This window comes from Schistocerca serialis, chromosome 10 (assembly GCF_023864345.2).
Source record: "Schistocerca serialis cubense isolate TAMUIC-IGC-003099 chromosome 10, iqSchSeri2.2, whole genome shotgun sequence".
Classification (NCBI taxonomy): domain Eukaryota; kingdom Metazoa; phylum Arthropoda; class Insecta; order Orthoptera; family Acrididae; genus Schistocerca; species Schistocerca serialis.
Window position 1 is genome coordinate 82,046,043 of NC_064647.1, and position 24,189 is coordinate 82,070,231.

The window sequence follows — 24,189 nt, forward strand, 5'->3', positions numbered from 1 at the left end:
ATTCATGTCAGTAAGTTGGGAACTTTCCAGTATTTACTGTCTCAGTTTTGTGATTTTATCATCTCTGGTGACCACTTTGTTGTGACAGAGAGATTATTTTATAACTTTGGTTTATGGAGAATGTCAGATTATCAAATGCTAGCAGAATTGTGGCAGGAAGTCCCAATGACTGGTAGCAATAATCATATGTCACAAAGCATAGTAGAGTTCTGGCACCTTGGTGGTATAAATCTGTGCACAAGTTACTTTTTCTTGAATATCAGCATTTTTGGTTGAAGGTAAAAAGTACTGGTTCTGTGAGCTGCATGAATTCTGATTAAAACATTTCTAACTTTGTGCAATTGCTGTAATGAATGTACACTTGCAAAACTGGTCGACACAGGGCCTCAGCAGTATATTAAGCTTTTACCTGATTTGTCTGTTATTGATTTGTGGATGTACCAACTTACCTCAAAGCATGGCTACCATAGCCATACCACTTGTTATAAGAGTTCATACAGAGGAGCACAACATACTGGTAGCTACACTACAGTTGAGATCAGGTGAGTTTAACTGGTCAATGACGTGCTGTTGTACTTCAAAAATGCATAACTGACAGGCAGGTCTGGTGTTCAACAGAGTCACACACTCTTCTTGGACTTCCACTTCCTGATACTGACAGTTTGTTTGTTATAAGTTGTTGGTTGTGGTTTGGGCATCAGTTCTCTTGTTGTCAACCAATGTGTATGGTTTCATTTGGTACTAAAGAGTCATAAGTCAAATTAACAGAAAATATAAGAGTAAGTAGCAGAGAAAGTTTCAACCATTTGGACAAGAACAGCTCAGCTATTCCATCTCTTCAATAATGTCAAGAAAAAAGAAAAAGGTGTTACAAGTGGACTCCCTGGCAACAATTATGATTTCCTTATAATTTCAGTAAACATAATAAATGTAGCAATGCAAGTCAATTTCTAGGAGAGATAGCAGCCAAAACATATTAAAAATTCTGTATGACCATACTAAATTCTCTAACACTTTTAGTGATGTGTATTCATTTAGCAGATAAATAACTAAATTAAAATACTTGGGAGAAATTTTTTTAAAAATATTTTAAAAATGTGTTATAGAAAGAAAAGTAAATAAGTTGAAATAAGCCTATGGAATTGTGACAAATGCTCACATAAAAAATGTTTATCTAACAATCTTAAATAACACACTACAGCTCACAAACAAAAGCAAATGGCCAGTAGAAAAGTATTAAACTTCCATTCAGTTATGAAATACATTAAATAGACATACTGAAAAAGAAATTGTGAGGAAGACACTGGCACCACCAAAAATAACAGACTCTTGGAGATTAAAAGGTAGTGTCGAAATGGACTGGAATATAGAAAATATAACATAAACGATAAGAAAGAGGAGGCAGATATTATTTGATTATTTTGCTGTTGATGTTGCACTTGGTTTTATGTTTCTCGAAGTCTCATATATTGATGTACTGAAATGATTCTATGAATGATACTTCCAATGATGTAGACCACACAACAGATGAATTTTGAAGTGGTTTCTCCCATTATTATTGCTGTAATATTGTTGATGGCTAGTTCCAGTTTTGCATATCACCATTTATACAGGTAGTGAAGCACATCCCTTTCTTCATAAATATATCTGGAAGAGAACTAATTCAGCCATTATCAGAGATACAGTATTTGTTAAATTTCACAATGGCATAATGCATAGTGACATAAATATGCAGTTAGCAGTGCACACAATTTAACTTGTTGTACAATCACTGAAATTAACTATATTGTCCAGAAAATAATAGTGCTTGAACAGTAACACTTAAAAAATTCCTATTTACTATTGAGTCAGATTTTATTCAGATAATACATACACAATACATAGATTTTACACATCTGGCATTCAGACACAAACTTTCACAGAAATGTTAGTATTGTATTAGACAGGCACCAACTTACTCTTTTGGTAGCTAGGTTCAGACTTTCACTTTAACTGACATAATTTTTTAGTGTTCACTTGGCTGATCGAGACCCTTATGCAATCTGACATACAGATGTTACCCAGTTGCTTGCAGGTTGCAGACTAGTGATTTTGGTGGAGAGGTGACTATTTAAAGACAGGTATAAGAATACGATGTGATTTCTGCAACTACTTGATATTTTAAAAATTTGCTAGGTTAAATTCTACTATTTCACATGGACTCTTAAGACTTTACTATTATCTGATTTATGACAAATGTTTCAGGTTCATAAATCATAGAAATAAATGGAATATTATTATTCATCTGGAGTCTGAAATCCCCTGTTTATGCACATAGTATCATGAAATAAATCTTTCATGATCCTAAATTATTCAAAAATCTTAGTTAGCACATGAATTAGTGAGAGTTATTGTCTGATTCAGAAAAAAATATATCATCTACCTTGTACAAATTACAGCAAAACATACAATTTAAATTATGAATGTCTCAACTTTTAATGTCACTTATTAAGTTAATTAGTCTCAGATAATCTAAGATCCAGTCTCAGAAAGTTAGGAATATCTATTTTCTGATGAGTCGTAACAATACCTCCTATGCTTCCCGTTAGCTCAAAATGTTTTCTAATTAGATGACATTGTCAAAACTTCATTTAGCCATAACTTTTAATTACTCAAACCTCTATAGTTCAATTCTTTTATCTTGGCAGCTCGCGCATGCCCACCCAGACGCGGGAGATTGCGGCATTGCCAGTTGCACGCGCCAAGAGAAGCAGTGCCATAGTATAGCATAGTTTGCAAGCTTACGTTTAGGGGGAGCGCGCAGTTCGAGTAAAGCTACCACGGCCGCATTAACCGTTTTGCTGCTACAAAGACGTGCTACCTGCATTCCACGCTGTGCGTGATTTTGTCACTGCACTGCTCGCCTGTGCAGACACATCGTGTTCCAACTGCTTTGACACTCTTATCATTCGATTCCACAATAACTATTTGGCCCAAAAATTTGATTTCTACACATCTTCTTGACTGATACCTTCCCCCCATATATGACTTAATTTTGTTTCGATGTTCAACGCAGTTATTATGCAGAATTAAATATAGTAAACCATTGCACGACACCGGAGATGTTTGGCTTTATTTTAAAGCAGTTCAATCAATCAAAAGGAAGTAGACAAAATACATTAAACAAAACTGTGGACTTACAAAAACATTAGGACTTGAATATACCATCTATCAGTGAAGTGCTCTGAGCTATGTCAAATATAATTTTTGTGTGTGGCACACACAAACAGCATTTATTTGCTAAAACACTGATCAGCCGACACAAACGTTGAATATTGTGTTACCACAGCACAAAACTACAAAAGGTGACTTAGCAATGGAGGAGACAAAATACTGTTCACTGAAGATGCTTCAAAAGAGAGAAATGCATCTGGTCTAAATAAGTTGCTTATTACAGTTGCAGAAGAGGAATATATTTCAATACCATTGGTAAAACTGCGACTGTGGAACAAAAACAAGAAAGAGAACATGAGTACCATTGTGTATGTGCCATACCTTTCATTGATTGAAGTGCTTTAAAATAAAGCCAAATGCGCCCGGTGTAAATAAAACTTTTATTACAGTCGCGAAAGATGGAATATTTCTCAATATTACATACGACACATATGTGGTACTTAATTAAATGAGATATTGTTATACAGTAAATTTTATATGAAATTTAGGTATCTTGTCCACATTTCGTTCTCAACATTGTGGCAACTAAAATTGACCATACGGAAAGTATACGCTATGGACTTCTACCTCTGCAAACTCTTCAAAATTTCATGCAATGGTTTACTACATTTAATGCTGAACAATAACTGTGTTGAACATCAAACAAAATTAAGTCATTTGTGGGGGAAGGTATCAGTCAAGAAGATGTGTAAAAATCAAATTTTTGGGCCAAATAGTTTTTGTGATATCGAATGACAAGTGTGTCAAAGCAGTGGGAACACCGTGTGTCTGCACAGGCGAGCAGTGCAGTGATGACATATTCGTGCACAGCGCGGAATGCGGGGATCATGTGTCTGCAGCAGCAAAAGGGTTAATGAAGAGACAAAGCACGAGAAATTTCAAAAAAATTGCATTCAAACAAATAAAATTCGTGAAGTAAGTCACTTCGATATTGTTTTTAAATAAAGAAAATTATAAGCAGTGCACAATGTTTGAACTCATAACCTTTTGCTTAGTAGCCCAACACCTTCACCGTTACGCTAACGTAGCTCGTTTCACAATGTAACTTCATGAGGACTCTTAAGACATGACGCAGAATACTGACAAACACTGTTGGTATGACTATGAATTACTCACACTTCGTCGAAGTACAATAGGAAATAAACAATTACTGCTGTTCTTTATTGCGAAAAAGCGGTTCGTGAGATTGATACAAACACCTTTCCTTGCTATCACCTGAATTAGGAGTCTTATTGCTTGTTTGGTTCAATTAATTAATAGAATATGAAGTATAAAGAATGTTTTTTCGAAACTTTCTATAAAGGAAAGTCTGCTATCAACACATTGCTTTTGTTCTATTACTTTATTTATGACTGAAAGTTTCTAAAACTGAAGACACTCGTCTGTGCTCTGCACTGCAGTTGAGATCTGGCAACGTCGTTCTTTGTTCATTGGCTGACTGTGTTTTGTGACGTCAGATGCGCAGAGCTAACCTAAACTCGGCCACCAACATAAATGACGTGCACTTTAGTGAAACTAATAGCAACATTGAAATCATGAAGATAAATACAGATAACTGAAACATAAATTTTCATGAAATTTCTTGTAAATAACAATTTGAATCATTCCTGTATACATCATGTATTCCATGTGTAACTACAGTAAACATAGAATGAAAAAGTAAAAAAAAAAAATTAATTATTCCTGGCAGCAGAAAACATCACAGATGGAGTAGTTTCTAACATCTATCTTTCAGCTTGTATAGAATGGGATGTAGAAGCATATATCACTAGGGGTAAGATAGATACTGTTTACAGGAAAATTAAAGAGACCTTTGGAGGAAAGAGAACCACTTGTATGAATATCAAGAGCTCAGATGGAAAACCAGTTCTAAACAAAGAAGGGAAAGCAGAAAGGTAGAAGGAGTATATAGAGGGTCTATACAAGTGTGATGTACTTGAGGACAATATTATGGGAATGGAAGAGGGCATACATGAATATGAATTGGGAGATATGATGCTGTGTGAAGTATTTTACAGAACACTGAAAGACCTAAGTCGAAACAAGGCCCAAGGGGTACACAACATTCCATTAGAACTACTGATAGATTTGGGAGGGCCAGCCCTGACAAAACTCTACCATCTGGTGAGCAAGATGTATGAGACAGGCAAAACACCCTCAGACTTCAAGAAGAATATAATAATTCCAATCTTAAAGAAGAAAGGTGTTGACAGGTATGAAAATTACCAAACTATCAGTTAAATAAGTCACGGCTCCAAAAATACTAACACAAATTCTTTAAAGATAAATGGAAAAATTGGTGGAAGCTGACCTCGGGGAAGATCAGTTTGAATTCCGTAGAAATGGAACACATGAGGCAATACTGACCCTGCAACTTATCTTAGAAGATAGGTTAAGGAAAGGCAAACCCATGTTTCTAGCATTTGTAGACTTAGAGAAAGCTTTTGACAATGTCGGCTGGAATACTCTCTTTCAAATTCTGAAGGTGGCAGGGGTAAAATACAGGGACTGAAAGGCTATTTACAACTTGTACAAAAACCAGATGGCATCATAAGAGTCGAGGGGTATGAAAGGGAAGCAGTGGTTGGGAAGGGAGTGAGACAGGGTTGTAGCCTGTCCCTAATGTTATTCAATCTGTATATTGAACAAGCAGTAAAGGAAACAAAAGAAAAATTTGAAGTAGGAATTAAAATCCATGGAGAAGAAATAAAACCTCTGATGTTTGACGTTGACTTGTAACTCTGTTGGAGACAGCAAAGGACTTAGAAGAACAGTTAAATGGAAAGGACAGTGTCTTGAAATGGAGGTATAAGATGAACATCAACAAAAGCAAAATAAAGATAATGCATTGTAGTCCAATTAAATCAGGTGATGCTCAGTGAATTACATTAGGAAATGAGACACTTAAAAGTAGCAAATGAGTTTTGCTACTTTGGAAGCAAAATAGCTGATGATGGTCAAAGTAGAGAGGATATAAAATGTAGACTGGCAATGGAAAAGAAAGCGTTTCTGAAGAAGAGAAATTTGTTGACATTGAGTTTGGACTTAAGTATCAGGAAGTCTTTTCTGAAATTATTTGTATGGAGTGTGATGTGTTGGCAAATGTGCCAACACCTTGTAGATAGAGGAGGCCGAAATGCACGCTATCTAACGCAGACGGGCGTGAATTCTGGAACAGGATAAGTAGTGAATGCTAATAAGAAAAGTATGCAGCTCCTCGAATACTTAACTTTTATATCCTCATTGGTTTACAACGTTCTTGATGAGACATTTCATACGATAACTATCAAACTATGTAAGGCTAATGGCGCCTTGCTAGGTCGTAGCCATGGACTTAGCTGAAGGCTATTCTAACTATCTGCTCGGCTAATGAGCGATGCTTCGTCCGTGTAGTCACTAGCAATGTCGTCCGTACAACTGGGGCGAGTGCTCGTCCGTATCTCGAGACCTGCCTTGTGGCGGCGCTCGGTCTGCGATCACACAACGGCGACACGCGGGTCCGACATGTACTAAATGGACCGCGGCCGATTTAAGCTACCACCTAGCAAGTGTGGTGGCTGGCGGTGACACCACAGAGTGTACCCATGTATGGAAGTGAACATGGATGATAAATAGTTTAAACAAGAAGAGAATAGAAGCTTTCAAGATGTGGTGCTACAGAACAATTTTGAAGATTAGATGGGCAGATCATGTAACTAATGAGGAGGTACTGAACAGAATTGGGGAGAAGAGGAATTTGTGGCACAATTTGACTAGAAGAAGGGATTGGTTGGTAGGAAATGTTCTGAGGCACCAAGGGATCACCAATTTAGTACTGGAGGACAATGTGGAGGGTAAAAATCATAGAGGGCAACCAAGAGATGAATACAGTAAGCAGATTCAGAGGGATGTAGGCTGCAGTAGTTACTTGTAGATGAAGAAGCTTGCAAAGGATAGGGTAGCATGGAGAGCTGCATCAAACCAGTCTCTGGACTGAAGACCACATCAACAACAGAATGGGTTTCAACATTTTAACCAAATAGATCTTCAAATACCTTTGGCTCAAATAATCAACAACAATCTGGTTTCAAGGTCTTTAAATGTCTCAGTAGTAAATGCTGTGATATGGACTACAGAATCCACCAGAATCAACCATCATCAAAAGAAATCCTGCACAGACAGTATGCAAGGTGAATGTAATGTACAAACTGCCTCCCATTATCTAAAGTTCATATGTTATCCAAACTTTTCCACTAGGGTGAACTGTGCACGTCACAGTATGAACAGTGGAAATGAACTGATAGTCATCAGAACATTCAAGTTCATTTGTAACATCCAAAGAGAAATATGTCATGCTGAAAATTCTGAATCTGGTGACAATCCATGAAGGAGACCATGAAATGACCACGATAAAGCAAAATGAGATATTAGTTCCATACAAAATATTTTTTAATCAAGTGAATGTCTGTCCACAGAGACGAATATACTCAGTTTTTGTGCAAAAACAAATTTCAGTTTGTTACACTTCCAGTAGCACCCACTAAGAAGCAACATCACACAGCAACTGAAAGGTAAATGAAGAATCTGTGACATACTGAATGCACACATAATGTGCACTCTTTTTAGCAGGTTATTCTCAAAAATCACCGTTAACTCTCACAGTCTGATAATTACCTGAAAGTAAACATACTGCTCTACCATGGTCTGCATGAGTGTGTAGTTGGCTAAAAGGCATCTAATGCAGTTCAGAACAGCCATGATTCACAAATATACACTTCCAAAGTAGGAAATGGGCTCTCAAAATTAAGTTCAGTGCTGACTTCATTTTATCTGCAGTTTGAATTTCTACACTACAGACAGTAAGAACGGCAGCCACTACTAGGACTGAGGAACATAAAGGACATTAAACTATAGATTTATTTCCAAGAATTTTAGCAACATAGAGTGGTCCCTATGTTGACCAGATCAGATAACTGAGAATTGGGATGAGTATGTCTAAATCTAATTTTTATGATCCAATTTAATAACCACCTTTTTCTTAAATTATAAAATAATTTTCAAATGGCTTCTTTCACATTAATTAGGCATAATTTTGACAAAGCGCAGAATATTAGCAGCCACCAAACAATACTTTTGTCTCAGCCTCATTAAAATATGCCCATGTAAAATATTGGCAGCCACCAAACCTAGCTTTCATTTCAGCTTCATTAAAATATACTTTGCCATATTACTACAATGAAACACATTGTTCCATTTATCAGACACTATCACTGCTACTCTGTACTTCTTCATCAGTTAATAAAACTGACTAAGGATTCAGCTTTATTATTGGTACAGTGCCTGATACGAAAGGAAATAATTTTAAGGAAATGCATGAGGGCATGTGTATCAAAAATGACACTAGTAGATAAGATTCAAAATGGAGAAAAGAAGGAAGATGTCAATGTAATTAATATTAATCATACAAATCGGATGCTTGGATTCAGAAGTGGCAAGACAGTGAAAATGCAACTGAAAACAAATGTAATAAGGAGATGGAAGGTGTTGAATTTTGAGAGGCTGAGTCAACTAAAGTAATGCATTTCTGTTCTGATGATAGTATTGAAATGATTTACGCTGCAAAGCAAATTGTGACAGTTGATTCTGAAAAGGTGGGAGGTAGTTACAGAGGATGTTGCTATAAATATAGTTGCACATGATGATGAAGAGGTAGACAGTATATCACTATTAAATGAAATGTTTCACAAAGTTATTATTTAAGTTGATGATCTGAGGGTTTATTAGAAAATTGTTTTAATGATAAGGAAATGAAGTTTGTACAGGTACTAAATGAAAATGTTGACAAAGTTACTGATCTTGTTGACAAAGAATGCAAAGCTTTGGCAAGCAGTAGTAACGTAGACTAAATGCAATTAGTAAAAGCAAATGCAAATAATATTGTGATGAAGTGTGGTACTGTTGAGCAGAAAATGAGGGTTACAAAAAGAAAGAGACCTGCTACTAAGTTTCCAAGGGTAGCAATGTACAAATTATTAGAATTTAATGAGGACGTAAACAGCATGATGAGTGTAGGCAAAATTTTTGGGATAAACAGTAAAGTGGCCAGTTTCCACAAAGTAATTCTCAATGGCAAAGTTAAAGAAGGAAGCTTCAATACTTGTATGCAAAGGACAATATTTAGTGAGAGTGTATAGGAAGCAGTTTATAGTATCAAGAATCAGGAATTAGTTTTCAATGTAAATACAATAACAAAAATTTTGAACGCAAATGTCAAAGAAGTAACAACAGTATGAGAAGGAAAGTTGTTACGCTCCATATAGTGCACACATACACACAACACAACATAACCTGGTGTTGGTGGGAAGGTTCCATATGGCACAGGCTGTGAAGCATTTATTGAAATGATGGATATCATGTTTTGCAGTGTGTTCAGCAACAGGGTAGTCCACTTACTTCTTGGGCCCAGTTTGTCGGTGGCCATTCATGCAGATAGACAGCTTGTTGGTTGTCATGCCTACATAGAATGCAGCACAGTGGTTGCATCTTAACTTGAAGATCACATCACTGGTTTCACAGGGAGCCCTGCCTTGGATGAGTAAGGTGATGTTACTGACTGGACCGGAGTAGGTGGTGGGGGGGAGGATGTATGGGACAGGTCTTGCATCCAGGTCTATTACAGGTGTATGAGCCATGAGGTAAGGGTTTGGGAGCAGGGGTTGTGTAAGGATGGACGAGTATATCGTGTAGGTTCAGTGGATGGCAGAATACCACTGTGGGAGGGAAGGGAAGGACAGTGGGCAGGACATTTCTCGTTTCCAGGCAAATGAGAGGTAATCAAAGCCCTGTCGCAGAATGTAATTGAGTTACTCCAGTCCTGGGTGGTACTGAGTTATGAGGGGAATGCTCCCCTGTGATTGGATGGTGGGACTTTGAATGGTGGTCGAAGCTGGAAAGATGAGGCATGGGAGATTTGTTTTTGTACAATGATGGGAGGGTAATTACGGTCAGTGAAGGGTTCAGTGAGACTCTCGGTATATTTTGAGAGGAACTGCTTATCACTGCAGATGCGACAACCATGGGTGGCTAGTCTGTACAGAAGGGACTTCTTGGTATGAAACGGATGGCAGCTGTCGAAGTGGAGATATTGCTGGTGGTTAATAGGTTTGATATGGATGGAGGTACTGATGTAGCCATCTCTGAGATGGAGGTCAACATCTAGGAAAGTGGCTTGTTGGCTTGAGTAGGACCAGGTGAAGCAAATGGGGGAGAAATAGTTGAGGTTCTGGAGGAATGTGGATAGGGTGTCCTCACCTTTGATCCAGATAGCAAAGATGTCATCATTGAATCTGAACCAGGTAAGGTGTCTAGGATTCTGGGTTTTTAGGAAGGCTTCCTCATGATGGCCCATGAATGGGTTGGCATAGGATGGTTCCATGTGGGTGCCCATAGACTTCAAAAGAGAAGTAGTTGTGGGTGAGGATATGATTAGTCGTGACTACTAGGAAGGAGGTATACTCCCCTCATATCTGGCAAACCCTGTCTCACAGACCTACTACACTTACCCCAGCCTGCAAAATTCCCTCCCATCACCACACATAATCCAGAACCTAAACAGACCTGCAACACAATCATGAACCTTTCCTGCAGAAGCCTTAGCTCTACAGAAATATCAGTCCTTTTCAAAGGCCTCACCTTTTGCCCCAGTCCCAATTTCAATCATGCAGGACTTCCTAAAGACCTTCTCCCCTTCTCTTGGTCACTATAGGGAAACACATTTTCACCACCAACCCCACCAATCAGACTCAACCAGATACTGATACTGAACCTTGCCTAACTAAGTTAACTCCTCCATCCAACACTGATCCACCACCATTGCCACTAAACCACTCCATGTTAACTTTCGAGAATTTCTTAACCTCGAAACTTTCCTCACCATCATTCCACAAATCCCTCAACATGCAAAATAACCTTACATCTGCAGAAAGAACCACAGTCCACCATGTGGTGCCAATGTCAGACACCATGCTAGACGTTGCGATAATCGATAGCGGTCCAGCACTTGCAACCTCTCAGGACTTGCTGGCACTTGAAGTGCCGCCGTATGGCACGGACAGAAACTTGCAGATCACACTGGCAGAGTCAGCTACAGGTCATGAGCGAAGTCAGATTAGAATAACCTTCAGCTTGCTAGGTTTGCAGCCTCTAGTTCACAAATGTATTATGCACATAATACCACGTTTGTGTTATCTTGCTTTTTGTATACTCCAGTTAATGTTTGTTAATGAGTCATTTGTATTCAAGAAAGATAGTTGATTATTAGTTATGTTCCTGGAGTGCAGTAGCAGGACAAAGTTAAGTAAAAGTTATTTATTCCAGTGCTAATTATTATAGAATGTACCAGATTCCTAAAACTACCCCACTTGTGCTAGCCTCTATCATACCATTGCAAATCCCAGGGGTACCAATCGAAAAGTATTCTGCATTTGTGTGACATCATGACTTGCTGCAATAGACCTTCACATCACACCATCTAAAAACTGTTCCTAAACTTATAATCCTACCTGTGGACAAAGGCTCCACCACTGTTGTTTTGAACCATAAGGATTACCTGGCAAGAGGACTCCACCAGATGTCAGATACTTCCACCAAAAAACCTTGCCACAGTGACCCAATTCCAGTAATCCAGCAGGATATGTAGTCACTGCTCAAATCCTTAGGCCCATCCCAGAACCTCCACCGGAATATACCTCTCTACTCACCCCCACCACTCCCCGCACTCTGACATTCTACGTGCTTCCTAAAGTCCATAAACATAACCACCCAGGATGCCCCATTGTGACCAGTTACTGTGCCCCACTGAGAGAATCTCTGCTCTCATAGACCAACGCCTTCAACCTATTACCTGGAACCTACCCTGCTATATAAAAGATACTAACGATTTCCCCTGTCGAATCTGCACAGTTCCTGTCCCTTTACAAAACAGTGTCCTGCTCGTCACTATTGACGCCACCTCCCTGTACACTAACATTCCTAACGCCCAAGGCCTTACTGCCATCGAACACTATCTTTCCCAGTGCCTGATACAATCCAAACCAACAACCTCCTTCCTAGTAACCATGACCAATTATATCCTCACCCACAATTACCTACAAACAAATCTATGGTACATTTATGGGCACCCGCATGGCACCATCCTATGCCAACCTATTCATGGGCCATTAAGAGGAATCCTTCCTAAAAACCCAGAATCCTAAACACCTCACCTGGTTCATGTTCAATGATGACATCTTTGCTATCTGGATCGAAGGTGAGGACACCCTATCCACATTCCTCCGGAACCTCAACTATTTCTCCCCCATTTGCTTCACCTGGTCCTACTCAAGCCAACAAGCCACCTTCCTAGAAGTTGACCTCCACCTCAAAGGTGACTATCCCAGTAACTCTGTCCATATCAAACCTACTAACCACCAGCAATGTCTCCACTTCAACAGCTGCCACCCATTCAATACCAAGAAGTCCCTTCCATACAGCCTAGTTACCCATGGTTGTCGCATCTGCAGTGACGAGCAGCCCCTCTCGAAATATACTGAGAGTCTCACTGAAGTCTTCACTGACCATAATTATCCTCCCAATCTTGCTCAAAAACAAATCTCCTGTGCCTTATCTTTGCAGTCTCCACACATTCCAAAGTCCCACCAGGCCACAAAGGAGCATTCTCCTCATAATTCAGTACCACCCAGGATTGGAGTAACTCAATTACATTCTCCAACAGGGTATTGATTACCTCTTGTTGTGCTCTGAAATGAGAAATGTCCTGCCCACTATCCTTCCCATCCCTCCCACAGTGGTATTCTGCCATCCACCGAACCAACACAATATACTCATCCATCCTTACACAACCCCTGCTCCCAACCCTGTACCTCAATGGCTCATACCCCTGTAATAGACCTGAATGCAAGACCTGTCCCATACATTCTACCCCCACTCCAGTCATCACTAACATCACCTTACTCATCCAAGGCAGGGCTACCTGTTCAACCAGTGATGTGATCTACAAACTAAGCTGCAACCACTGTGCTGCATTCTATGTAGGCATGACAACCAACAAGCTGTCTTATCTGCATGAAAGGCCACCAACAAACTGTGGTCAGGAAGCAAGTGGACCACCCTGTTGCTGAACACGCTACCAAACATGATATCCGTCATTTCAATGACTGCTTCACAGCCTGTGCCATATGGGCCCTTCCCACCAACACCAGGTTTTCTGAATTATACAGGTGGGAACTTTCCCTGCAATACATCCTATTTTCTTATAACTCTCCTGGCATCATCCTTCATTCAGTCACTGTCCTCACTGATCCAGTCCCTTCCCTGTTCCCATTCCAGCACTACACAGCTGTCATTCCACCACCACACTCAGTCTTTTTATTTCTCTCCTTTCTACTACTTCTCCCCCCCCCCCCCCTCCCCACCTCTCTCCTGCCCTCTGTCTACCTTTCAGCACTTCACTGTTCGCCACACCTACAATGCTATTCCTCCCCCTCCCCACCCAGGCCTCCTCCTTACCCCCACCCACTCGCCACTCCCATCATTCTCTGGTGCTGCTGCTCACCATGTGATTTCAGTTGCCTCCCCCTCCCCACCCAGGCCTCCTCCTTACCCCCACCCACTCGCCACTCCCATCATTCTCTGGTGCTGCTGCTCACCATGTGATTTCAGTTGCCTGAGACTGCAGTTCTGTGGTATTAATTGTGAGAGTCTTTTTCTTTTACTTATCTGCGACTTAGCATCCCTGCTATATGGTGAGTAGCAGCTTTTCTTCTCACAAAGTTTTACACTCCATCCTGGATTTTCCATTGTCAAAGTAGTAAATATGACGTGCAATGCATTTGTGTTTCCTGGGGTGTCAAATGTTCAGAAATGTAGTAGTGTTTTCCATTTGTTTGGCTAGTGTTTTAAAGGACAGATGTTTGTCTGCAGTCAATAATGCAAAATTAGATACAAGGGCATGGGATCAAATTCATGATGAACCTATAAGTAAGAAGGGGGTTCATTGTGCTTTAGATACTTCATTATTGGTGATAATGCTTCCCCAAGCTGGTTGACCTCATTCATCTTCTTTCCTGTATCACACAACCCCCTCTACCATCCTGTCAATAGCTTATAAGCTGGTAAGTGATGGCCTTCAATTTATCTGTGATCTCCAACATAAAAATACATATAAGTAAAGTGTTTTGTGCTATTCACTTATACTGGATTAATGATCAGAAGTAATAAAGCTGTAAGAGGATAGAAGCACGGACAGCATACAATACATATATAAAATTTGGTTAGGTTGATGAGGTGGTGTCATTATTTTGTTTTTTAAGTTTGTAAAAGAGAACAATTTTATTTCAGCACTAATAAATTTCTTTCAGCCAGAAAGTAATGGAAATGTGAAATTGAACAGGTTTCAGGATATGTGAAAAATGTGGAAGTATTTGAAAATTATATTTAAGTTCTAAAGTAATCAGCTAATATATCAAGTTAGTATAATTTGTGCAGCTGCAGACATAAAGGAGGATAGCATTTCCTGAATACATGGTGTAGTCTGTTTATGGTAACATATAAGAGTTTTGTGCCGAGTGCAGTTATGAGATTCATCTGTGGTGTCATGTGTCATGCTACAGGCTTTCAGTTATCAGTAGAATGAAAAAAAAAAGTTGAGACACAGTTACCTACAATGATGTGTTATAAAACTCGATAGATGAAAAAGCTACTCACCAAGTGGCAGCAGAACTCACCCAAAAAAGATGGTTGTAATTGGCAGGCTTTTGGAAGCAGTTACTCCTACAGGCAGAAAGGTTGAAGGGGAAGGAAGAAGGGTGAAGGAAAAGAACAAGAGAGGTCTAGGAAAAGGGGTAGGTTTTGGGAAAGCTTGCTAATTTCAACCATCTTTTATGTGTGTGTTCCTGGCCCCACTTTTTATCTATACAATTGAATAATTTTGTCAATAATTGATCTTCTCTAATGATGTATGTTGAATGAAGAAACAGTAGAGAATGATTTGTATTTGTTTTGCCCTTCAGATCTGAGATTAAAGTAACATGGTGGTACACAGTGATGTAATGATTTTAGCAAGTGATATTTTGTCTGTTGTCTAGTGAGAGTAAAGTCTGCATATAATACTAGGATTTGTTATTGTGGATGTGTTATTGTGTAGATTTCTCTTTTTTTGTATGTGAGGAGCAAAGCAGATATTTATTTCTTAATTAATTGAGTAATGGAGTAAGGATATAAGATATAATGATGCATTGATAAATTAATGACATAATAATGAGAAGTAATTAGAAATGTGGTTACGGAGCCTGAGTTTGTGGTAATGTAACTTGTTTTTATTGAGAATTAATTTCCAAGATAACAAGGTTGGAATTGAAAGGATATATAGGAACCCACAGAAACAAATGCATAATAGAACATCTTTGTTAGTATGATACATGAAGTATGACACCGAAAATGAAAAGTTTACTGAGTAATATTGTAATAAAATGCAATCTATATATATTGATGTATATTGAATTTGTAATGATAATGCACTAAAGGAAAAATATTTTTGCTAATTAACTGGTGAAAGAAAACCAAAAGTAATTTTAGTATTCACACAAGTGAATGAGTGAGATTTTGGGAATTTCATGAGAATTTAATTTTCAAGTTTAGTAAAGGTAACATTCTGATTTGAGTGAAATAATGTAATGGTTTGAGATAGCTTCCATTCCCTTAATTTAATATAACTAGTAAGTATGTAATAAGGTTATGATAATTGTTCAATTCTTTCTTTAGTATGTAAAAAATATATGCTTTGTTGTGTTGCAAAGTGATATGGACCAGTCTGTTGGTTACAGTGACACAGTTGCCATTGTCTTTGTATTGCTTTACATAATTTTCTGTATCATTTTAAGGTGTGAATATGTTTATGTATCTTATGTGTAATGGTTATTAGGCTGGATAAAGTGTTTTCTTGCAGATTTAGTTATGATCATTCCTAATATGCTAAAGTATGGTGTTTTTCTTGTTTTCCTTTTCATGTACAAAATTGAGGGCGACTGCCTCCAAGGGCACTGGTGTATGTGATGGGGCATGAGACAGCCAGGGAAAGACATGGACCAAATTTTAACAAGTGATTTGAATGTGTCTGTGATAAGTGAGTAGTGAATTGATTGGAAGATGTGAAATTCCTTTTTTGTGTGTTTACTTGGCATGCCAAGCAAAAGTGTTTTCTTCTCATTTTTTTCTCTATCTGTTGCTTTCAGAGATAGCAAAACCTCATTTGCCCTTCTTGTAATGTCTCTGTAAGGTATGTATCATTTTGTAACTTTTATCTGTGGCCAGTTTTGTTATGTATCTCATTTGCATACATACTATTGTGAATTTATATTTTAGGAAAACTGTATATTCTCCTTCTGTCTGTGTTTCATGATGAAAGTTAAACAAATAATTGTCTAGACATTGGGTTACATAGTCAGCTATTTGGCAACATCTGTCTGTATAACACAGTGTAAGTGTTATGTAAAAAAGTGAGTGCTCCCAAAATAACCAATTTTTTCAGTTAGTTTCATTTTATTTTCAAGATGTGACATGTAGCTATTACTTGGAAATCTCATTTACTTGTTTGGACCCAGTTTTATTATGTTTAATATTCAGATTCTCATTTCAGGTGTCTAATTCAATTTGTGTAACTAGCTTCCATTAGGACACTGTTAAAAGTTAGAGTTAACTTAACTTTGCACTATAATTTGAAATTTGTAAACCTTTATGAGCTAATCCATAAAATTCTATAAGATGAGCTACACCACCTGAAAATAAGCATGCCCACAGTTCTTAAAGTACTTTAAATTAGCAAAAGATAATTATCATCTATAATAACTAAACTCGAAGTTTCAGAACAGTACCATTTTCTGTCACAGAAATCATCAAAGCCACTGTTAGATTCTGGACCTTGACTACTTACTTTTATTTTCTTAATTTTTCTGTCTATCTGGCACACATCATTGATTAATTAACTTATTAATTAATAATTCCATGTAATTTACTTTAATTTAGAATATGGCACACATGCATGTAAATGAGTGGATTCACAATGCAGACAAAATATAGTGTCCATGTATTTTTTTAAATTTCTTCCTAGCAACATTTTCTATAAATCAGAATCACATTAGTTCTTGGTGTCCACCAAAAGCAGTAAATTCAAACCTAGGCCTTTTCCAAAGCATTAAGTGCATTAAAAAATAAGTTTGTTCTTGCTCCACTTTTTAAGTAGTCAAGCACCATGCAAAAGTGTCCACCCACAGTTTGAAAGTAAAGTAATACCATGCATGCTGAATGTCCTCTCACAGAACCACTCATGTTTCTATTGTGCATATTCTGCACATGAGAATACATGCTCGAGTCTCTGCAAAACTCACAAACTTTAATGTTTAGTTAGTTAACCATAAATTCTGCAACCTAAGTTAATGAAACTTTGAACTGTACTGTAATCAACAAGTACTCTGACAATGGATTGTCAACAGATTGTGTTGTCATTAGGCTCAGTGATTCATGCTCTGAAATGTCTTGTGACAGCCAGAGCGACAGCACCAGCAGCAGCGAGTACTGTTTGTATAAAGCGTTTATTTTGCATTTTGTTTACGACCTTCCACTAAGGAAGGGGTTCTATTTGTGTTTATCTGCTCTGCATAGTAACTAACAGTTCTTGATAAAACTTTACGTAGTTTTCGTGTTAGATTTCTTAGTGTTTTCTTGATCGTTTAGAACAGAAAGCGCCCTAAAACCGTCTTTTGTTTGTTTCGCGGCCGTTAGCCACTAGTCACCTGAATCAGCAGTTGTCTTGTGACAGCCAGAGCGACAGCAGCAGCGAGTACTGTTTGTATAAAGCGTTTATTTTGCATTTTGTTTACGACCTTCCACTAAGGAAGGGGTTCTATTTGTGTTTATCTGCTCTGCATAGTAACTAACAGTTCTTGATAAAACTTTACGTAGTTTTCGTGTTAGATTTCTTAGTGTTTTCTTGATCGTTTAGAACAGAAAGCGCCCTAAAACCGTCTTTTGTTTGTTTCGCGGCCGTTAGCCACTAGTCACTTGAATCAGCAGTTGTCTTGTGACAGCCAGAGCGACAGCACCAGCAGCAGCGAGTACTGTTTGTATAAAGCGTTTTTGTACTTATTTGCTGCGCTTAGCTTTTAAATAGTTTTTCTGGGAAAACCTAGCATAGTTTTCGCGTCTCGTATTTCAGTGAGTGTTTCTTGATTATCAGAGTAGCTCATCAGAAGATTATCTTGGGAATTTGTCACCGTATAGAGTAGGGTAAACATAGTCATGTGTAGGGGCTGTGGTTGTTGTGAGCGGACGCAAGGAGAATTGGCCACTCTTCGGGGGCAGGTGGAGGCTTTGTCTGTTAGGCTCATCGAGCTCGAGGCGCAGGCGTCGGCTCGTAGTGGCGTTGGGGCAACTGTGGTGAGACCTATGCCTACTTCGGTGGCCTTGGAATCACATGGAACCCCTGATGTCGCTGCGTCTTCCGGCAGTGAGCATCTTACCGGTCAGCCATCACTCCAGGGTGAATGGCGGACAGTGGTGGGCTCGCGCGTGCCTGGCCGAAAGGCGAAGGTGGGATCTGGCCGCGTGGCAGCTGCCTTACCCCTTTCCAACAGGTACGGGGTGCTTCCTAGTGGTGATGACATCGTTTCCGAGCCACCACAGGGTGCCTCGCCTGTTGGGCCAGTGGCCGATTCTCCGGCAAGGTCCCGACAGTCACAGAGGGCGGGCCTATTAGTTATAGGGAGCTCCAACGTTAGGCGGGTTATGGAGCCCCTCAGGAAAATAGCGGGTAGGTCGGGGAAGAATGCCAGTGTGCACTCGGTGTGCTTGCCGGGGGGTCTCGTCCGTAATGTGGAGGAGGCCCTTCCGGCAGCTATTGAACGCACTGGGTGTGACCGGCTGCAGATAGTAGCACATGTCGGAGCGAATGACGCCTGCCGCTTGGGTTCTGAGGCCATCCTTGGTTCCTTCCGACGGCTGGCTGATTTGGTGAAGACAACCAGCATCGCACGCGGAGTGCAAGCTGAGCTTAATATCTGCAGCATAGTGCCCAGAGTCGATCGCGGTCCTCTGGTTTGGAGCCGTGTGGAGGGTCTAAACCAGAGGCTCAGACGACTCTGCGACTATAATGGTTGCAAATTCATCGACCTCCGTTATTGGGTGGAGAACTGTAGGGCCCCCCTAGACAGGTCAGGCGTGCACTACACACCGGAAGCAGCTACTAGGGTAGCAGAGTACGTGTGGCGTGCACACGGGGGTTTTTTAGGTTAGAGGGACCCCCCCTTGGGCGAAACGATAAAATACCTGACGGCTTACCAGAGAGGACATTATCATCGTTGATAAAGAATGTCCGTCCTCAGAGACCAAAAACAGGAAAAGTTAACGTAATATTGGTAAACTGCAGGAGTATCCAGGGCAAGGTTCCTGAATTAGTATCTCTTATTGAAGGAAATAGTGCGCATATAGTATTAGGAACGGAAAGTTGGTTAAAACCGGAAGTGAACAGTAACGAAATCCTAGACACAGAATGGAATATATACCGCAAGGATAGGATAAACGCCAATGGTGGAGGAGTATTTATAGCAGTAAAGAATTCAATAATATCCAGTGAAGTTATTAGCGAATGCGAATGTGAAATAATCTGGGTTAAGTTAAGTATCAAAGGTGGGTCAGATATGATAGTCGGATGCTTCTATAGACCACCTGCATCAGCAACCGTAGTAGTTGAGCGCCTCAGAGAGAACCTGCAGAACGTCGTGAAGAAGTTTCGTGATCATACTATTGTAATAGGGGGAGACTTCAATCTACCAGGTATAGAATGGGATAGTCACACAATCAGAACTGGAGCCAGGGACAGAGACTCTTGTGACATTATCCTGACTGCCTTGTCCGAGAATTACTTCGAGCAGATAGTTAGAGAACCAACTCGTGAAGCTAACGTTTTAGACCTCATAGCAACAAATAGACCGGAACTTTTCGACTCCGTGAATGTAGAAGAGGGTATCAGTGATCATAAGTCAGTGGTTGCATCAATGACTACAAGTGTAATAAGAAATGCCAAGAAAGGAAGGAAAATATATTTGCTTAACAAGAGTGATAGGGCACAAATCGCAGAATATCTGAGTGACCACCATCAAACGTTCATTTCTGAGGAAGAGGATGTGGAACAAAAATGGAAAAAATTCAGAAACATCGTCCAGTACGCCTTAGATAAGTTCGTACCGACTAAGGTCCAAAGCGAGGGGAAAGATCCACCGTGGTATAACAATCATGTACGAAAGGTACTACGGAAACAAAGAAAGCTTCATCATAGGTTTAAGAGTAGTCGAATCATAGCTGATAAGGAAAAGCTGAACGAAGCGAAAAAGAGCGTAAAGAGAGCAATGAGAGAAGCATTCAACGAATTCGAACATAAAACATTGGCAAACAATCTAAACAAGAACCCTAAAAAGTTTTGGTCATATGTAAAATCGGTAAGCGGATCTAAATCCCCTATTCAGTCACTCGTTGACCACGATGGAACCGAAACAGAGGACGACCGAAGAAAGGCAGAAATACTGAATTCAGTGTTCCGAAACTGTTTCACTGCGGAAAATCGTAACACGGTCCCTGACTTCAGCCGTCGCACGGACGCCAAAATGGAAAATATTGAAATAAACGATATCGGAATTGAAAAACAACTGCTATCACTTAGTAGCGGAAAAGCATCCGGACCAGACGAGATACCCTTAAGATTCTACAGTGATTATGCTAAAGAACTTGCCCCCTTTCTATCAGCAATTTATCGTAGATCGCTGGAAGAACGTAAAGTACCTAGTGACTGGAAGAAAGCGCAGGTCGTTCCCATTTTCAAGAAGGGTCATAAATCAGATGCGAATAATTATAGGCCTATTTCGCTTACGTCAATCTGTTGTAGAATAATGGAACATGTTTTGTGTTCTCGTATTATGACGTTCTTAGATAATACAAATCTCCTTCATCATAACCAACATGGATTCCGCAAACAGAGATCATGTGAAACTCAGCTCGCCCTATTTGCCCAAGAAATTCACAGTGCCGTAGACACTGGCGAGCAGATTGATGCCGTATTCCTGGACTTCAGGAAGGCATTTGATACGGTTCCGCACTTACGTTTAGTGAAAAAAATACGAGCTTACGGAATATCGGACCAGGTTTGTGATTGGATTCAGGATTTCCTAGAAGAAAGAACACAACATGTCATTCTTAACGGTTCAAAATCTGCAGATGTAGAGGTAATTTCGGGAGTACCGCAGGGAAGCGCGATAGGACCTTTATTGTTTACAATATACATAAATGACTTAGTTGACAACATCGGTAGCTCCGTGAGGCTATTTGCAGATGACACGGTTGTCTACAAGAAAGTAGCAACATCAGAAGACTCCTACGTACTCCAGGAGGACATGCAGAGGATTAATGCATGGTGCGACAGCTGACAGCTTTCCCTAAACGTAGATAAATGTAATATAATGCGCATACATAGGGGCACAAATCCATTCCAGTACGATTATGCCATAGGTGGTAAATGATTGGAAGCAGTAACGACCGTAAAATACTTAGGAGTTACTATCCGGAGCGATCTGAAGTGGAATGATCACATAAAACAAATAGTGGGAAAAGCAGGCGCCAGGTTGAGATTCATAGGAAGAATTCTAAGAAAATGTGACTCATTGACGAAAGAAGTAGCTTACAAAACGCTTGTTCGTCCGATTCTTGAGTATTGCTCATCAGTATGGGACCCTTACCAGGTTGGATTAATAGAAGAGATAGACATGATCCAGCGAAAAGCAGCGCGATTCGTCATGGGGACATTTAGTCAGCGCGAGAGCGTTACGGAGATGCTGAACAAGCTCCAGTGGCAGACACTTCAAGAAAGGCGTTACGCAATACGGAGAGGTTTATTATCGAAATTACGAGAGAGCACATTCCGGGAAGAGATGGGCAACATATTACTACCGCCCACATATATCTCGCGTAATGATCACAATGAAAAGATCCGAGAAATTAGAGCAAATACGGAGACTTACAAGCAGTCGTTCTTTCCACGCATAATTCGTGAATGGAACAAGGAAGGGGGGATCAGATAGTGGTACAATAAGTACCCTCCGCCACACACCGTAAGGTGGCTCGCGGAGTATAGATGTAGATGTAGATGTATTACATGAACCAGTGAACTTTAATCATCTTTAACAAGTTACTAACGGACTGTCTTGTGTCAAATGACAACTCCGATATTTTTGTATAAATAGGGACATTATTTTGTGCCACAATAGAACAAGTTACTTCCCACTGTAATCGCAAGAGCTGGCCTATAGACTTGTGCTAATGATTTTTTGTGATGTAAAACATGGTCTTCATAACTAATAAATGAACTTTTCAAAAAATAAAGTGTGTGTTAACACCAACATAAATATGTTGTGTACATAAATGAACAAACTCCATCCCACTTATTTTTAGATTTTCAAGTTTGTGGTTATTGACACTGGCACTACAAAGGAAGGGCTGTGAATTACAGGTCAGTGCCATTATAGGCTGGAGAAACCTATATATTTATATTGATTCTGAAGAAAATTAAAAACATATCTCACTACCCATTCCTTCGACAAATTATCTTCATATCTAGGTTGAAGGTTTGAAAGTCTGTTTGCTGAAAGCAAACAGCAATGTTCATTTTAAAGTTGCAGGAAAAGTAGTAAAACAAACAAGTGTCTTTAGGTACAGATTTTCTTAGAAAAATTCAATGATACTGAAGTGAATATGACCCATCCAATGGAAAATACGTGATGGCCTTATACCTGAAGAAATATTAGCTCTACTTTACCACCTTTAAGACAGCACTTTCCTTCTAATGTACACAGCTGTATTTAACTGGCAAAAGTACAAAAAGTGCAAAGAGGTGCAGTGAGCAGTTTTTCGTAATACAGTGTACTAATTAAATTTCCAAGCCCGATTTCTCTTTTGTTAGTAATACATTCACTCACTTCAAATATGGAACACATACACAACTTTCCAAGAATAATGCAAGAACAATTTTTAACCATAACAAATAAGAAACAAACAAAAATAGGAATGTTAACTGAATTAAGTTTCTTGATTGCCAAAATCAGTGATTACTTTGCCACAGTCAGTACTATAAGAAGGTAAATATGCAGTGTGATTAAAAAGTAATGGGAATTTTTAATCTCAGAGGCTTCATACATCCAATTTTCAAGTTTTTTAATCCTGTTGGCATACACAATCCTGAAGGTGTTATAACCTTTAATCACTAATAAATTGCGTGGATACACAAAAGTAGGAAGAATAGCGGGTTACATGCTATTAACTCCGTATCTGTCATTAGACTGCCATGCTGTGACATGCGGCTGGTGCCGTTCATAGCCAGGTGGCGCTCCCGCGCTCAGCCGGGCTGCGGAGCGCCTCTATGGCCGTGTTCGCGTACTGACGTAGCGGCACTTTTAAATCTCGTGACAATGTCACAACACTTTTCCCTCCTTGAAAAAAAAAACACTCACTTCCTTGGAGACACGGACAGTGCGGAGACATCCATGGCCTCTTGGGAGGCCCCGAGAAGATCCCGCGGAGAAACACGAGAGTATGGTCGAAAATGGCCAGGACGGAAGCTTGCGCGTGGAACGCGCCTCGTGGACGAGATGATGGGGAAAAACTCCGGAGCAGCATCCATAGGTGTCGTGGACCTGGGAGTGTGCCCCAGCGAGATGGGTTCCGGAGAAGGCGGCGTCACGACTGGGGCCGGTTCCGGCGTACTCTGAAGCGGTAGCGACGTCGGCTGCAGCAACACGCCCGGAAGATCGGCAGCAGCGACAGGACTGGCTTCTCGGGCTGGTGGAGACGAAAGAAGGGGCGGTGGCACCGGCGTGGCCACCACTCGTGGGCACATCTGGTCGT

At 39.8% G+C, this 24,189-nt stretch overlaps 2 long non-coding RNA genes across 3 annotated transcripts in view; one reads left to right on the plus strand and one right to left on the minus strand.

Annotated features, from left to right (window-relative positions):
• The window catches only part of LOC126424826 (uncharacterized), a 427,296-nt gene extending 410,260 nt beyond the window's left edge, over positions 1-17,036 (plus strand). The window contains exon 4 of the long non-coding RNA XR_007576219.1: positions 16,270-17,036. This is a non-coding gene — a long non-coding RNA (uncharacterized LOC126424826). The remainder of the gene's footprint in view (positions 1-16,269) is intronic.
• LOC126424824 (uncharacterized) overlaps positions 1,228-24,189 on the minus strand; it is an 82,079-nt gene continuing 59,117 nt past the window's right edge. The window contains exon 3 of one of the 2 annotated variants that reach the window (XR_007576217.1): positions 1,228-1,647. This is a non-coding gene — a long non-coding RNA (uncharacterized LOC126424824). Of the gene's footprint in view, positions 1,659-24,189 lie in introns of both variants that reach the window. The other variant, XR_007576218.1, reaches the window with a different exon arrangement.